Source organism: Lepisosteus platostomus, chromosome 3, assembly GCF_059453375.1.
Source record: "Lepisosteus platostomus isolate fLepPlt1 chromosome 3, fLepPlt1.hap1, whole genome shotgun sequence".
NCBI classification, from domain to species: domain Eukaryota; kingdom Metazoa; phylum Chordata; class Actinopteri; order Semionotiformes; family Lepisosteidae; genus Lepisosteus; species Lepisosteus platostomus.
The window spans coordinates 1678747-1694078 of NC_142613.1; the positions used below are offsets into that span (position 1 = coordinate 1678747).

A 15332-nucleotide genomic window follows, 5' to 3' on the forward strand; every position below is an offset into this window, starting at 1 on the left:
TATTGGATAACGACGGAGGACACTTGAGGCAGCTCCCGGAGATGCCTCCGAAGTGCCATGTGATACACGGTGGGGCTGTTATGAAACCCCTGTGGTAACCTGGTCCAAGTATATTGTTCTCCATCTACAACAAAGGCGAACCAATCTTGTACCTCTGGGTGTAGAGGAACAGACCAGAACCCATTAGCCATGTCAATTACTGAAAACACCTGGTGCTCAGGGGTCAGTAGTTGAAAAATAGCAGAGGGGTCTGCTACTAAGGGGGTGAGACGGTTGATGTGTTGATTAGCTTTTGAGTAATCAACTGTGAATCGCCATGCTCCGCTGGCTTTCTTTACGGGCCATATTGGACTGTTGCTTGTACTATGTGTTTTTCGTACAATGCCTTGAGTCAATAGTTTTTGTATTACTGGTCGAACCCCTTCCTCCGCCTCTTTGTTGATTTTATATGGCTTTGTGTATGGCGGGGATTTCCCAGTAAATGTGGCGGGTTCCATATCCAGAAGCCCGCATTCGTCCTTATCCATAGTCCAAATTGGATGCCCTTTTAGTTCGTCTTTTTGGAGGGACCAGATGTTTACCTCCACCCTCTCTTCATGTACGGTTAATGTAACCCCTTGTAGGTATTTCAGAGCATCCCATCCCAACAGATCTGGGGTAGATCCTACCCACATGACAGCATTAAATGTTACCTCCCCATCTCCTAGTCTAATCTTGAGTTCTTGAGTTTCTCTGAGTGTTATTCTATTACCCCCTACACCAGTGGCCTCCAGCTCCTTCCCTGTGAACATGACACCACACCGTTTGGCTGACTGTTCAGATAAACACGATAATTGAGCCCCAGTGTCCCATAAAAGTGACATTTGAATCCCATTAATCGTGCATTGTAATTTGAGCTCTTTTTCACTCAGTTCCTGAGATAGGCGTAGGGAGGCCACTAGGGGGAGTCCTAGTTTAAAAGCTCCCTGATAGCGCGTTTGTCTGCTTCGCTCAGATCCTGTAATTGTGACAACAGGTTTGTTTGCCCCTCTCGATTCGAGGGATTGAAAGGGGGATCTCGGTATCTTCCAAACCTGCCCTCACTGGCTAATCGCTTTTTGCAATTCTTTTGCCAATGTCCGAAATTTTTACAATAATGGCACCGAGTTGTAATTTCGCTTTTTGGATTTAGTCGGGTGTCAGGGCCAGCTCCACCCTTCAGTATGGGGGGTGTCCACCCTGTTTGTATTGCCCGCACCTTAGCATACATATTTCTCTCGATTTGCCGTGCCATTTTAACTATTTCCTCAAATTGTTTAGTCGTATCCTGCCCTATTTCGGGCTCTTTTAACTGAAGGGCTTTGGCTATATCAGGCTTAAGACCGCCCAAATAAATTTGTTTAATTACAGCAGAGGCGTCGCTATTCACATCCTCTTCGTCACTCAGTCCTGAGCATTCCAGCCAGAGTGTGACGAAGCGGTCAGTGAAGTCAGCCACATCCTCGCTTTCTTTTTGCTGACACGCAGATATCTTTTTCCAATCTGTCTTTGGTGGATAATTTTGTTTAAGCCATCGCCAAACCCATTCCCATCGCCCTCCCCTGCCGTTATCCTCACACAATTGTTTAAGTTCTCCGACACGCTTTTCCCCTGTCCTTCTGAGGATCATAGCGGCAGTCAGGGGGGAGATACCATAAGTATCTTTTAATTCCTGAAGCGCACTCCAGGTTCGCTGCATCCCTAATTTTGGGTGCGGTACTTCTCTAGCCCACCGGTCAATATCCTCCGGTTTTGGATTTGATCGTATTGGGGGTTCAGGGAAGGTAGGTGCGAGAACTGACCCCCTCGGAGGGGTGCGAGACGGAGTTAGAGTGGCGCTGTCATCAACGGCACCAGCCCCTGCTACATCAAGTCCTTTCCCACTTCGAGTGAGAGTACAGACCTGCGGGCGCCCTCCCTCTAACAGGGGAGACCCTGATCCGTCTTTATCACACTCATACCAAGTGTTATCCCAATCAGACCCCCCTTCTCCATATGGCCACTGAGGGAATTGATCCCAATTATTTTCGTTTCCTGCCTGTTTGTTCCCCTGTGGGAGAGCAGGATATAACTTAGTCGCCGGCTGTAACACATTAACCAGTGCAGCGTGATCAGGAGTTAATTCCTTCTTTAATTTCTCATTCTCCTGTACTGCCTCTTTTAGTTTTTTTTCTAGTACCTCTTTTGCCGCGAATAAATTATCTTTCCTCTCATTTAACGCTTTTATTTTTTCTGTGAACTCCTTCTCTTTTCTATCCCATTCTGATTTCTCCTTCATGCTAATCTGCCACCTCAGGTGTCGGCCGATCACCAGGGCTGCAGCTAAATCTTTGTTTTTGTTCCAATGTTCGTACGCTTTTTTACAGGCATCTTCGCCCCAAACTCCTTCTGACAGACTCAGCTTCTTCCTATATTTCTCTTCCCTTTCAGTCAATTTACACTTTTCTGATATGTAATCAGATACTTCCACCACTTTCTCAAACACCCAATTAGCACACATGTTTGGTTTCTTTAAGATTTACTTTTGTCGTGTGTGAGGTAACAGCTCATTCAGTAGGGGGATGTTTTCACTTGGAAAAACCTGTGCATTACTGCACTCATTCAGCTAAGGGCGTCTGTTACCTCCAGATCTAAATACCTCTCAGAGACTTTAGAGAGGATTTACACCGCACTGTTCACAGGTAAGAAACGAGACCTCGAAAACCCCCTTTCTTGATCAGTAATTCACCATCCCCAGAACGCCAGCATCGCTGCTTTTGCCCCGGGGTGGACTTACGCACTGAGCTCAATCAGGGCGATTCTCGGGTCTCAACGTCCTTTAAATCCTGCTACTTAATGCTTTGCTCTTTTATTATGAGGTGTGTTTATGTTAGTGTCGTGCGTGTGTATATGTATTTCACAAACAAGGAAAACACCAAAAACATACATACATATATCTCTTCTACTCCTGTTTCCTTTAAAACAAAAAAAAAAACCACGCCACGCCAATCTGTGCACGATCAAGGCGTAGCTAATCTCAGGACCCCGGGCGTAATTAAAGCCCACACCAATCCTGGATTATACGTGCATTTAATGCACCACTCAGCTCCAGAACCCCGGGCGCAATTAAGGCCCACACCGATCCCGAGCCACAGAACTCCGGGTGCAATTAAGACCCACACCAGTCCTGACCTTCAGAACTCCGGGTGCAACTAAGACCCACACCAGTCCTGAACTACGTGCATTTAATGCACCACTTGCTCTAGAACCCCGGGCGCAATCAAGGCCCACACCGATTCAGAGCATCAGAACTCCGGGTGCAACTAAGACCCAAACCAGTTCTGACCCTCAGAACTCCGGGTGCAATTAAGACCCACACCAGTCCTGACTTCACGGTAAGGGTCCAAAACCCGTTCAAAACTCCACGCGCAATTAAGGCATACACCAGCTTCGAACGCCTGTACACAATACCGCGGAACCCCTGCCAGACCAAATTCTGGGCTTACAGCAAACAACCCATTACATACACCGGTGCCTTCCCCGGGCCAGAGGAATTCAGAAACTCACGTTTACTCCGTCATCTCGGGCGATTCTCGCAGGGAGCAGAGATTTCCCAATCGGTCAGAGAGAGTCGGGACTTTTAAATAAAAGAGGAGTCCTTACCTCTTAGTTATGTGCGCGCTGACCGTCTCTCCTGCCGATGGGAAGTTCTGCGCCTTCTGGAGCATCCGCCGACTACGCCAAATTTGTTGTAACAGAAGAAACAAGGTTCTTGATCCCGAGATGAAGTGAAACAGATGAGTTTATTGCATGCAAGGAACAATAAAGCCGAAGTCTTGTTTCCCGCAAGAAACAACAAAACCGAAGTATTGTTCGCCGTATTGTTACAAACTTTTGGGTTATATACAGTTTTCTTCTCCGTTTCTGACGTCACTCGGTCTGATGGTAAAGAGGGGGGTTCATGGTATTTGGCCAGTTTATGATGTTCTGGGCAAATGGTCAGTTTAACATTACACCCAGGGGGGTTCCTAGCTGGCATCTGCACTCCTTATCAGTTAACCCCCTTTCCTGCCATAAACCCCCGCTTGTGACTTGGAAGTCTAAACCCCCTACAGAAAAGATTAAATACAAACCCCCGTCTTCACATCTTTCTTCACTTGGGAAGAGCATTGAATAAGAAGATGAGAAAAGTACTATATGAGAGGAGCCAGTCAGGCTGTCTAGCATGTTTGGTTGTCAGTAGCTAGTTGATGCAAGGATCTGAGCCAGCTGTTTCCTGAAAGAAACTAGGGTATCGGCTTCAACAACAGTGTTGGGTAGCTTGTTCCAGACTCCCACCTCCCTTTGGGTAAAGAAGTGCTCCTTTCACAATTTTGAAATGCACATCCGTGTAGTTTCCACTTGCGTCCTCTGGTTGTGTTTCCGTGTTGATTCCGGGAAGTCCTCTGGGCTGGGCCTGTTAGAGGCTTTGTGGATTTTTAATGCTTGAGTTCATTCTCCTTGTAATGTTCCGTGTTTAATTGATCTATTCGATCTGTTCAATCTACATTTATTATTATCCGCCTGGTGTCTACCAAGTCCTGCTTTTAGTCTGGTACTGTTAGAAATTCGACAAAAGCATGAAGAAATCTAAACTCTTTTAAGAATAAATAAATTCATTGGTTCAGTGGCTCAGCTCCATGAATTAATTAGCTCACTGGATTTGTGTGAGATCTGGGGTGAGACAGAGTTTCTGCCTTCAGGGAGCAGGATGACATCCTGTCTCTTTCTTCTTCAGCACGTTTTCATACGAGCAACAAATACAAAATTATTTTCTTTTCTTTTATGAAGTGGCCAGGCCATTCATTATCATGTCCTAAAAGCAGCACATGAAGCACAGAGCATGCACATCTGTGTTCTCCTGTAAGAGGTCTGGCCGCTGCCGATCCACGGATTTGTTAGTGTAGTTATTCATGCCTCTGTAAACAGACTTGTCTGCTTTGGTGTGGCAGGCAGAAGTTAATCCAGTCTTTACAATCCTGCCCCTCTGATCAGCAGCAGACGTGCATATAGAGTTTGTATTATTATTAAGTCTCCCAAGATTATATGATGTCCATTTGGCATAGTGTTGCTCATGACAGAATAATGATATTGCTATATTTGCTTGCAGCCGCTAATCTCTACAGGCGCTTGCTTTTTGATCCTTCAAAGAACCCAGTTTTCATATGTATACACTTTAAAAGTTTATTTATTGATTTATTTCTGGTTTCTGAGATCAGGGCAGAAGTGGGGACAGCCACACTAATCTCCCCAATCAGGAGAACCTGACATGTTTGGCAAGAGTAGGTGCTGGTTCTGAAAGGACAGAGATGGCAAGGGTTGGCCAATACAAAGAGTCCTGGGATGGCAATGCTTTGCCAACACAGAGTATCCAGGGATCGAAATTGGTTGGCCAACACAGAGAGTCCCGGGATGTAAACTGGGTGACAAACACGGAGAGTGGTGAATAGGACTAAACTCTCACCATTGGATTCACTGACCTCAGCTATCACTAACTCCAGACTGCCTCATGTTAATTAAAGCAAGTGAATGGTGGCAGTTAGGAGTCTGCAGAATTACTCCACGGAGTTCTACTGTAATCTTTACAGCTGTAAAACAGCGACTACAAATAACGAGGATAATAAAACCGGCAATATCTGGTTGCTACACAGAGTGCCCAGAATGTCTGATTTCTCTGTCACAAATCAGGAAATGCCTTGTAAACAATATGGCGGCTGTCTGTTTCATCACCGGTGTGAGTGGCAGATTTATTAATGCCCTTGACAGCGCGCTGTCAGCCTCGGTTGTGTCCACAAACGCAGCAGCCTTACAGCCAGGACAGCGGGAAACTGTTGTGACAGGCAGAGAGGGCGAGGGAAGGGGAGGCAGGGAAGGAGGAGGAGGAGGGGGTGGGTACTCGGAAGCACAAGAGGACAGGACAGAAATGCACCGAGATGTGGCCGAGCCTTCCTCCGGCTCCAGCGCCTCGGCCTCTCCTGCATCTTCTGGGGGATTTCAGGGATGGCAAAGCAGCCAGTGGTGGAGCTGGGAGGAGTTCTGGAGACAGGAGTGAAAGTAACTCCACTTTGACAATGAAAGTGTCAGCACAGCTCGTATGATCAATCCCTGGCTCTGCCAATGCAGCTGCAATGTATCAGACATCCTGTGAGAGAGCTGCCTAAAAAACGTCCTGTAGTGATTTTATAAGGTGTCATCTTGATCTGAGCATATTCAGACCGTGTTAAAGAAAGGAAACTGCTTAACTGAACGTAATGAAAGAAAAGGTTGGCTGAATGAGCATGGGCGGTAGGATTGGTTTGCATTCTGCTTGCAGGGATCTCGCAGGGATCTCGCCTGACTGAAACAGATCTGGTATCATTCCACTGTGCTCACGAACCGCCCACTAGTGCTGAGTCCAGGTGTGGAGTTACTGTGACACAAAGTCGCCAAGAGCAGTTCCATACACTTCCGAACCACTGTAAACCAAGCAGTCACAAGTCACGAGTCACTAAGCCTGACGTCAAGCATTGCAGGCAAGAGAGGAAAGAGCTGCTGTTGCCTCATGGCTTCGGGTTCGATTTAGGACTGGGGTGTCTTCTGCGTGGAGTTTGCATGTTCTCCACGCGGCTGTGTGGGTTTGCACCAGGTGCTCTGGCGACCCAGAGGGACAGATGCCCGCAGTGTGGATTTCCAGGAGGAAGGCAGAGAGAAAACAAGGATGGTTTCCAGATCCCGTTGCAGCAGAAGAGGTTTGGTCGTAGGTGGGTCCTGCTCTGCCAGCAGTCTGGAAGGATTTATTTATTTGAGCTCTGGCTCCTAAAAGATACTGCTTTTCTGGGATCCCTTCAGTAACCGGTAACTGGATGAACGAGAAGTGCTGTACAACGTCTGAAACTGGAGTTCCAACTGTCAGACTCCATGGAGGAGAGAGCTGGGAATACCAGACAAATTTCTAAAAACTGTGTTTCAAAGTTACATGAACCTCTAGAATGCAGCAGCATTATAAAAATACCACACTCTGCTCAGAATGAGTATAACAGAGACACGGGGAAGAGATAGCACAGTCCATTAAAATCTGAGCCAAGCCTCTTTGATCTCTTCTCTAAGTGCAAAACTGCGGAGGGATAATATATGTACATGTATAGATATATATACTGTAAATCTATTCAGTGTAATTAAATCTGATAAGATTTTCTTTTCCTTTTTCACTGTCTTCATGTGCTGGGAGTGAACGTTTCGTGGGCACTTTGATATCAAACCACAATCGTTCCAGTTTTTGTTCTCTGGAAAAAAAATCAGTTTTTTTTTAAATACAGAAGGAGGTCGTGGGTTAGTAAAGTCTTCTAGATACAGTGAATGTGAGGGCAGGGGGAGGAGAAGGAGGAGGTGAGAGGGGGGTGCATTTTGACCTTTCAGTCGAAGATCCTTAGGAGCTCCAGATGAGAAGGGCAGTGGACCCTTCTGGACCGGCCAGAGAGCACACCCGCATGACCACAGCAGGTGATTGGAGCCAGCCTCTCTACCAAGAAAGGATTATAAGCCCGGGTGTTCACAAGAGATCTGAGCAAATTAAAAACACATTATCCTTTACACAGCAACATTTATCAGAGTGATGACAACACTGGTGTGAACTGGTTTTGGGGATTGAGAAGGCAGGGCGGGGGAGGGGCCTGTACAGCTCAGAGTGGGGCACAAGAACAGCAGATCACTCTTCAGTGCCCAGATGAGCACTGCTCACTGTCCCCTGTGGTCAGTGTGCGGCATGTCAGAATACAGTAACGGACACACACAAGAAAAGGTCTTTCATCCCATCTAGCTCATTTGGTTGTTAGTTGCTCATTGATCCCACGATCTCATCCAGCTGTTTCTTGAAAGAGGCCAGGGTATTGACTTCAACAACATGGCTGGGTGGCTTGTTCCACACTTCCACCACCCTTTGTGTGAAGAAGTGTCTCCTGTTCTCAGCAACATACACAAAAGTAAATCATCACAAAAGCATAAAAGCCCCTGTGTGATACAGCAGTAGTTACTAATTCACAGATTTTAAATATTGTTTGGGAAATGGGGGTCGCCCTTTCCTGATGCAAGTATATTGAAAGAAGACAGGACATGCAGAACTGCGTAAAGTCAGGTGCGGGCCTCTGCTTTGACAACAGGCAGTGAGAGGAGATTAAGTTCTTATAACATCTGAGGTGATTGTTTTTTTTAATAGAAATATGTACAAAGCTGGATGAAGGCTGCCACTACAAACACATTTCTTGTCATATTGTTGCGGTAGCATGGAGGGGCCAAGCAGAACCATCTACCATTTCCACCCTAATCGTGCTAAACTGTTCGTTTACCATTTCTGATGTTAAACGTGTGGGGTCTTTTGGCAGGTGTGGTTTGTACGTAACATTTCACCACACCTGCGTGTGATTGACCATGGTTTTCACTGCTCTGCACACAGCTCTTACCAGGACATTACTACCAGGATCGTTTCTAAGAGAAGAAGATGCTCTTATCCTCCACTCTGTGTCCCAGGACCTGTGACATTGCAGAGCTCTGCTGAGCACCTGCCAAGAGTGAGGAGGTGCTCTCCATGAATCAGCACATCCAGGGTTAAGTCTCTGTCTTAAATTAAAAGTTTTAAAGGACCCTGTTGAGCCAAAGCTTGCATCAGTCTTAATTTTGCAGACAAGGCTTTATAAAGCCTGCAAAAACAAACCATCCAGAAATCAACACGTTAGTGATTATAGCGCTGAAGAGCCTGGTTTTGAAAGGTTATGGATCCATGAAACCCTTTGGTAGCAGCCTACCTCGTTTCATTAATCGTTTCATCTTTTAAACATTTTTTAAAAGACGTCTCCCCTGCTGCTACAGCTTTGTTGTCTTGCCGAAGGAAAGCCAATGGCTGTGAAATGTCTGCAGCCATATGAGGTTTTCAGAGGAGATTTCTTGAAAATCTCTCTTTGTATTTGCTTTCTGCAGGCTTCGCTCAGGCGCAGGGCTTCCTAATCAGCTTTGAGGAGCCAGTTAGTGTGTCAGCAGATAAGATGGCTGGCTGGGAGCTCGGGGGGAGCGCTGGACTTTGGTTCCCAGCGAGGTGCAGATAGCTGCAGTACAGCTACCGCCCCGCTAACTCTATTAAAGACAGCCGGGTGGCCTGCGAGATTAACTGGCTGAGCCCAGCCTCCCACAGGACTTCTGAGCTGGTGCTGCTGAAGAAGAGCGCCCTGAGAAAGTCTGCTGCAGCCCTCTGGAGATCTCAGGACAGGCTGAAAGGGGCTGGGCAGGCAGAGGCTGAGCCTCGTGCCAGGCGAACTACTGACATGCACAGGCCTGTGTCCGCGGACAACAGCCAGATATGACTGCAGCCAGACTCAGGAATCTACTACATCCACCTACAGTACCAATGCATCTCTCTCCCTCTGAGCTGCTAAAGCTGACCACTCTGAAGGCTGGTCACATGGTCAAGTGTCCCATGACGAAAGTACAGGCCTGCTGCCCTGCTCGATGCGCACCATGAATGTGTAGGTGTCCACTCTGCTTCGTGATGCCACCCTAACCCCCCACCTACCCTGAAGGAAACGACGTGAAGGTTATCCCGGAATGGGCTGGTCATTGAGGGCGACACTGAGTCTTCCTCGAAATGCTGATTTTCCACACTATTGCACGGCCTGTGGCAGACTTCCACGAGCTGCGTCTCTGGAAGGGTCCATCTCTCCAGCCGGATGCAGCGAATGGGAGGAATTGGGTTGTAGCCGAGATCTTGTCATGCAGAGAGAGGACCTCCCCTAGGCTGGCTTTTTAATCACAGGAATGATGGAAGTATCTATAGATCAGGGATCTGGAACCCTGGACCCGGAGAGCCCCAGCCCAGTTAGACTTAAGGGTCTTTAAAATGTTCTTTCTGGAACCCGCGCTCTCGGGAGATCTGTTAGCCATCTGTTAGAAAGACAGCTGGAGAGCTCTTGCGACGAGGATCAAACTGAGACCTTTCCCGAGACGTTAAATGCTTTAATAAGCTGGGGTGGGGTCGGGCGGCTGCTGACGCGCAGGACTAAAACCTGGACCAAAACTCGACCCCAGAGTCGATTTAACTTTCGCGACTTCCGCTAGGGAGCATCGCCGCCGCTTCTTACACGCCTGTCCCAGGTATGGCCGCGCCTCCGCTAACGAGAGGGAGGGCGCCGGATGTTCCTTTTTATCCATGAGTCGTGCGAACATCAGCCACTGCACAGCGAGCTACTGTTCCCCGAGTCAAGACAGCTGTGGTCCCGCTGATGCCTTTTAAAAACCTTCTTAAAATGAAAGTGAGCGTGCTGGCTTCCCTTGTCGGCGCCGATCTGCAATGATAACGCGCGCAGCTTCTCGCTGGTCCCTGTGGGAGCCCCGGCCCGTCTCCACCTCGGGGCAGATCTGTTACCCGTCTCTCTCACCTTCCGGATCCAATGCAACACAAAGACGCAGACAGAACGGGACAGTAAATTCGCTCGGAATGCCGAGTTTTGTTGTATTTTGCGGTTATTTCCACTAATATTTGGTTTGTAAGGGTTGGAAACTGAAAAAGTTTCAAAACTATTGCTCCTAAACGTATTATCACTTATTTTAAATCGGGGTGATGCATGATTATGAAACATCCTGACATAATATTCAACCTTTCTTAAAACGGGCCGCACTAAGCCGTATTTAGACTATTAAAAGCAGCGCCTCAAACAGCGCATCAAGGAGCTTGTCCCAATCTTTACGACAGAAAAGAACCCTGTACTGAACGGCGTTTTGTCACTCTTGCAGCTATCTTTGTATTTTCTGGCGTCTAGTAAAGAATTAGACCCAAGGCAACTATCAACACATGGTAAGATACAACGCGCTGAATGTCGCTGAGATGAAAGTTAGTGAGCTGCGCAGGTAAATTACCCCAGAGGAGCAATGTAAGTAGTGGAAAATGTAGTTTTTTTAAATTCATGAAGGGGTAATTAAAATGTCTTTCCTGCAATATATATTTTTAAATGGATTCTACATTTGGTCTTCAATTATTCTAATTGTAGGGTTTTAAAATGTCTCATCGTTAGCTCACTACTCTCCCCCCTGTATTAATGGAAGAACTGTTTTTCTCTTTCCCTCGAGAACTGAGAGCTGCTACGACTGTTCTCTCTTGTTGAGGATCTCCCGCCGTGATCAGCACACACACCTGTTAACCATTAAAGCACAATGAACTCTGCCGGGCCTGCAATTCTGCTCTCCTGTCGTGAATGGCGATTCTCTATGGCCATTTACGCAACAGCTATGGAAGTGTCGCTTCCGATTTACATAAGATTCGGATTACGTAAGACTTTAACCAACTGAACCCTTATGTAACCTGAGGAGTAGGTGTAAAATTAATATTTCCCTCCAATTATACAGTGCTTTTTATTAATTATCTTACAACAGTTTACAGTATATATATATATCATTCATAGGTACTCTGTAAACTTCAGCTATAGTCTAAGGAGAGGAAAATAGCATTAAATAAACCAAATTAATCAAAGTCTTATCCCAATTGAAAGTCACATTCAGCGGCTGAGAGTCCAGTTTGCAGTCACTGGGTCATCAGAACCGGCCCTGAGACTCATCCCTCAGCGTCCGGCTCTTAACGATATGAGAGAATAATATGATATGATGTGAGAGAAAAGTGTTTCTCATGAGTGCATGGTTCCCAGATGACTGGGATTCAGTTGGTGCGGACAGAAAGGCACCTGTGGGACTGCTCATTCACTAATCCAGACTCATTCAATTATTTCTCTCGTTTTTATCTCCTTTGTACACGGGAGTTTTGGTTTTATTGAAAAGTGCTCTGAGATAAAACTGTATTATTAGTTACATGAGCTAATAATAAAATTAGAAATAATCAAATCTAATCATTTATAGAGAGTACTGATAATATTATAATATTACACACAAACTAAGGAGAGTGGTGACACTATTGCGCGTCGTTTAAGTTTTTAGTTTTGTTTCTTATCCGAAACAACTTGAATTTCTACCGATTTACACGGCAGGGCGTTTTAGCGGAGCAGTCCGAGTGAAGCGCCTTGCTCGACAGTACAGTTGCTGTACCTCCCCCTGTGTTCGAACCTGCAGCTGCTCAGTAAAGAGTCTGGAGCCGCTATCCGCTGCTTCACAATGCTACCAATCTGTTTTTGCACAGGAAGTGGCGACGAGACGACGATAGAACCAGGAGCCCACTTCATGAAACATAGAAGTATCCCCCCACACACACACCCACACACCAACCCTCAGTCCCCAAGGGAATGAACTGAACTATGAACGCACCGTTGTCACATTCCTAAATCGCTGTTCAGTTGAATTTCACTTCTTTCGCCTTGACATCCGAGCGCTCCAGTGAAGGGCTACCGGCCACCGCTCTCTCCCCGCGTTCCAGGCGCTGCTCTAAGCGGGCTTGCCGCTTCAAAACACTCCTGTACTGTGTCTTCCGGTCTCCCTCCCCCTCCGAAACGCGCTCACTTAAACCCCAAAAAGAAAAGCTGTATCCATTAGCGAAACCGCAAAAGAGGGAGAGAGAGGGAAAGAGAGAGAGAGAGAGCGAAACTAGGCTTTTAAGGGATTTAGCTACGGCGCATCACAGCAGCCGAATGTAACGGCCCTGGTTGAATGAAAATGATGATAAATTCCGTCACTCAGCCTCGCAGCCCAGGGGCCAGTTTGCGCTCCGCGCTCCTTTCTCAGAGCACCTTTCGCCGAGTTTAAAATGCGCGATCGGGGCTGGGCGAGCCCGTGTCTTCACACCTGTCCCACCCGGGGCCGGACAGCGGACGGGCCGGCTCGGATTCCCCGGACGGATTCGCTCTAGTTTCGGCTGAACTATCGTCATCGGAGTCGCGGCGAATTTCCCACCCCACCGCGTCCCTGGATCTAAACAAATCGGGCGACCCGGGAGTTTTAGAGACGTGGGAATGGACTTTAAAGGTAAGCAGACTCATGGCTCAGCTTCTGTCCCTCATGAACCCGGGCGCGCTGGTTTATTGCTGCGTGCTGTTTGTAGCGACGCGCTCCTATTTAAATGTTGATTATTTGCTGTCAGAACTTTTGTGTCTTGAATTCCCATTTTGATGTCGAATATCTGTCCTGTCATCGTGACATAGTTAATCACCGAATTTAACACAGAGATAATTAATACTGTGGTAACAGTAAGGTGTACCTGTTCCGTATTTTGCACAACTGCAACCCTCACACCCCCGCGTCTTAAACTCTGCCCTCCGTTTTTCCTTTTCATTCAAACTTTTTTCTCAGAGACCCAAGAGACGTCGCAGCTTAAGCGCTTGTGTGTGTTATCCGTGTGTCAGGCTCGGAGAGCTAACCCCGCCGCTGGAAATATAAAAGCGGCTGTCAAAAAGCGACGCGCTGGGTTCGTGCACACACGCGGTCGACTCGGGGACACGGAATAACTAGCCGGCCGAGCGTGTCTGAGCGGGTGGCCACGGAGCCCCGAGCAGTCCCAGGGAGAACGTGCGAGCTCCACACAGACCTCCAGGTCCAGACTCGAACCCGGAGCCCAAGAGCGGCGAGGTTGGCAGCTGCGCTCCCCATTACGCCCTCGTGCCGGCTGCTTGCGGTGTGTTTTCTAAAAATACCGGTGGGCGCCCAAAACAGGGAGCCCACTGTTGTCCTGCTGTCTACCCCCCTGAGCGATAACGGAGCTACACTGTCGGCCTGTAATCCGCCCGTTCGGTATTTTGGAAATTGATGTTCGATATACCGTGGAAGAGGTACCAGAAACATAAATCGTAATATTTGCGGATCCCAGGCCAACCAACCTGGGGCCAGAGATTCCTCGTTTCGGGAATTCAAAGGACGAACGACGCGAGCTTCCCCCGTTGAGGTCTGTTAGTGTATCTCGGTGTTTTCGGTGAAGGTACAGCTGTGTCAAGTGTGCAGCCCAGACAAGGATAAGAGTCGATGTGCAGCGCACACGTGCAGATCGCGCTGCCAGTGACCCGGTCTGTCCGGCTGCATTGATCCCCACGAACAAAGTGGCGCGGTGACCCCAAGAGGCGCGCGCGCGCTGCCCAGGTGAGTGGTGGCACGCAGCGCGCGCGGGCATCACCACGCATTGATCAATAATCAACACAGTGGGGCATTTCTACCGGTGGAGAGTGGAGTGGGGCGTTCTGCGTCTCTGTCGCTATCTCCTCTCCATGATGTTTTCGACCGCCCGTGTGTAGGACTGCGGGGCCGGTGCGGGCTGGGCTCGGACTGCGGGGCGGCTGTGCTGCGGGGCCGGTGCGGGCTGCGAGATAGAAAGTGATCCCTCCGGAACGGCGAATGCGCTTACAGTCCCCCCTTCACATTGAGCTCCACCATCGCGCTTTCGGAGGAAAGAAAAAGTAAACATCCAACGTCATTAGTTTGTAAAACTCGAGGTCTGCTAAATAAAAAAACTGAAGCCGTAAATGAGTTTATTTGATGGGGGACATATTATACCGTTTCAGTGTTTTTTTTATAGATTTTCGATTTATTTCGAAAAAAAAACATTTGGAAGAAAATGGATCCCCCCCCCCCCCCCCCCGCTTATCCTCGATGCGATTAGGACCAAAATCATCTGAATTGAATTTGCTGACACGATGTGCACCAGTTACTTCAGCCGCCCGATAGAGTTTCCCCCCCACTTGTGTGTGTGCTGTGCACATAAGCGTAAAACGCGCAATTTCAAGAAAGCTGACAGGCAGAAAGGTTCGGCTAAATCAGGAACAGAGAGGCTGTCTCCCGGAGAGCTCCCCGGCGCGCTGGGAAGGAGACCTGGTGCGCCTTGTATAGGTGCAGGAAACATTATTATTATAAGAACGTATCGGACTTGTTTACACAGAACCTGCGGGATAAGCAGTCCTCACGGAGTTGCTTTCCCAGTGTTTTCTCCTCGGGCTCCGCCGAGCTACAGAATTCTGTTCCAGAGAAATACGTGCTCATACGCCTGCCTGTCTCCCCCTGTTCTTTCCCTCTGCCGTGTACTCAAGCGTGCGAATGACCTGGACCTGTCTCAGGGTCTGAGGCTCATCCCGAGGAAACTGTGGAAGACACCCGCAGAGCTCGGAGACGCAGTGAAGTGCCCATTGCCTGGCAAGCGCACCGAGTTTCTGTCGAGTTGTTCCTCCCCGGTGTCTCCGAGCGGGAAAACCGACTTCTCTCCCGCAGAAGAGCCGTTTAAAAGAATCCGAGCGAGGACTCCGTCGCGGATCCCGGACTCCCCGTGGAGACCGGTGGGGCGCGCTGGTCTGCCGGCTGCGATTTCCACGCGCTCTGTCGCCGGGAGCAGGGCACGAGCTGCGGCCTCGGTCGTCCTT

General features: G+C 48.2%; 1 protein-coding gene across 2 annotated transcripts in view; it reads left to right on the forward strand.

Annotated features, from left to right (window-relative positions):
• Positions 1-12336: 12336 nt before the first annotated feature.
• grm6a (glutamate receptor, metabotropic 6a) overlaps positions 12337-15332 on the forward strand; it is a 57245-nt gene continuing 54249 nt past the window's right edge. Inside the window, exon 1 of one of the 2 annotated variants that reach the window (XM_088623765.1) lies at positions 12337-12960. The gene's annotated coding sequence lies outside the window, so the exon portion shown is untranslated. The remainder of the gene's footprint in view (positions 12961-15332) is intronic. The other variant, XM_088623764.1, reaches the window with a different exon arrangement.